The 2,354-nt window shown below is 49.0% G+C and overlaps 1 long non-coding RNA gene across 1 annotated transcript; it reads left to right on the forward strand.

The window, feature by feature from the left end:
- Positions 1-1,464: 1,464 nt before the first annotated feature.
- On the forward strand, positions 1,465-1,869 carry LOC123117699 (uncharacterized). The gene is made up of 3 exons (XR_006457483.1): positions 1,465-1,496; positions 1,601-1,726; positions 1,822-1,869. It is a non-coding gene; the product is annotated as an uncharacterized lncRNA (long non-coding RNA).
- Positions 1,870-2,354: the final 485 nt, after the last annotated feature.

Below are 2,354 nucleotides of genomic sequence, written 5' to 3' on the forward strand. Positions count from 1 at the left end.
GCGCACAAGTGGCTCATTGAACCTGCGGGGACAGAGTAAGTGCATCTCAATCATACTTTCAACACATGACAACATTTTTTTATTGTACACATGGCAACCCTTTGATTCTTTTGCAGTAACTGGATCCTTCATGGAAAGGGCCGTAAACCGAACGGCCTTCTCACTGTCCTGTTGAAGTAGTTTTGGCCTGGCCTATTCTGCCCGCGGCCAGACAGGTACCCACAGCTGCGTGTTTTGGCCACAAGTTCGGCCCAGTACGAGGCTTGCAGCAACGCGTAGTACGGGACGGCCGCTAAGGCCGTGATCACCAAATTTTGGGTAAGTTCCCTTTTGAATCACTTGTCTTTAGTTTTGTTCATAGTTTATCATTGAATCACTCATATCATGCCTTGTTTGCTTCTGGTTTATGCATGATTGCAGCAACTCTATAGAGTTCTTGACGAGCACAAGGCCAGAGCCGACGTGGTCTTACTTGTGTCTGCAAAGAAGAAAGCTCGTCAGTTGCAGTACGAGGTGCGTTGGGTTGCCGTCTCACAGTACTACCACATCTACCTGCAACAAAAGATGACCAAAACTCAAGCACAAAGGCAAAAAATTACCATGAGGAGGGAGCAGTTCATGATGGTAATTATTACTGACTTTTCATTGTTTCAAGGAGTCAACTATATGTTTCATGCTCACATGTCATGCTTCCAAAATTTGAATAGGTTGTTCCTCGTTGGTGCTATGGAAGGCATGACGGATGGGCGTGTTTGGGGGATAGGTGGGTCGGTGACGATCCAGAGTTTGTTGCCAAGAGCATCAAGGCCCGGGCTAACCGTGGAAAAGATGGGACACACGGCCAAGGAAACAGGAACCACTTGGGCTTCAAGGCCATGAAGGTATATCTATATGAAAGATGCATTTTGGTTCTTCTTTACCGTCATGTTCTTATGTATGGCTAACTTCTGTTTGACAATGCAGGAGGACAAGTTGCAGAGGCCGCTCTCAGACATGGAGTCGTGGAAGTTGGCCCGCGAGCGGAGTGATCGCAAGGAGGGCGAGAGCCAGTACTACGGCAACACCAGAAACACCTGGAGTCTTACACTCAGAACTATCAGAAGTTGCATCCGGATGTTCCCGTTCCTGAGGTCGCCCAGTCTCAGATCGACGACACGGCGGTGGTGGCCATCCAGGGTAAGTCCCATGGCCGGTATCCGTGTTTCGATGGCTTGATCACTCCGTCGATCTCGTACACACGGCTTCGAGCTACCAACCCGAGCCCGTTAGAGAGTACGGGGCGTTCGCAGCCTCCCTTAGTCCGCCAACGTGCTGTAAGTACTTCCCCTTATCTTCTTTGTCTCTATCTTTCTTAGTTTATTTTCATCACTGCCCACTTAGAAACAACCTCAATTTTGTAGGCATATCAGACCTTTCTCGAGCATAGGCATATTGAGGTGAGGGAGTACTTGCAACGAGTGAATGCAAATGATGATTACAGCCGTCAAGTGATGGCGGTTAGTTTTGCCCTCTTAAACCAAGCTCAAATTTGCACTTCTATTCCTTCTAACTTTGTTGATCACGGCTTGTTTCTAAGTGGACTTGTTTAACTAACATCCAGGCTATGTTGGCGTCTTGGACTAACCGCACGGAGCCACCACAAGTTGGACCCCCACCACCACCTGCGGGAGACGCCCCACACATTCCCACGTTCGAGGAATGGCTGGCACTAGGCGGTGATACTCCGGTTAGTAAATTTGCCTAACTAATGACAAACTAGTTCTCGTTCATTCAACACTATCATGTCATATTTACCGTTAGAATCTTCTTTCAAACATGTAGGGGACCGGTGGCTCGACTCCTGCTCCGTCGACCCCAGTCACTCCGATCTGGCAGAGTGATGGTGGTCGCGGTGGCGGTTTTGGCGGAGGAGGACTTGGCGGTGGCGGTTTTGGCGGAGGTGGCCTTGGTGGTGCTTTTGGCGGAGGTGGTGGTGGTTTTGGAGGAGGTGGACTCGGTGGTGCTTGATGTCGATGATGATTCCGTGTATGCGGCCGTTGTGCCATGTCTTTCATGTTTCAACTTTTATGATGTTTCATGTCTTGCACTACTCTTATGTTCGTGGACTTTCGCCGGTGATGATCTTTAGATGATGAACTTGACTATGTTTAAATGTTGTCAAATGAATTGGAAAAGAGAAAACAGGGAATATAAAAAAAAATATGCCTACGGCAAAGCCGTCGGCATAGATACGCTCAGGAGCCACCAGGAGGCGACACGTGGCAGGCTATGCCTACGGCCAAGCCGTCGGCATAGATTTATATCTATGCCGACGGCTTTGCCGTAGGCATAGCCATGCCACCAGGTTACACCAG

The sequence above is a fragment of the Triticum aestivum genome, chromosome 5B (genome assembly GCF_018294505.1).
Source record: "Triticum aestivum cultivar Chinese Spring chromosome 5B, IWGSC CS RefSeq v2.1, whole genome shotgun sequence".
In the NCBI taxonomy this organism is placed as follows: Eukaryota; Viridiplantae; Streptophyta; class Magnoliopsida; order Poales; family Poaceae; genus Triticum; species Triticum aestivum.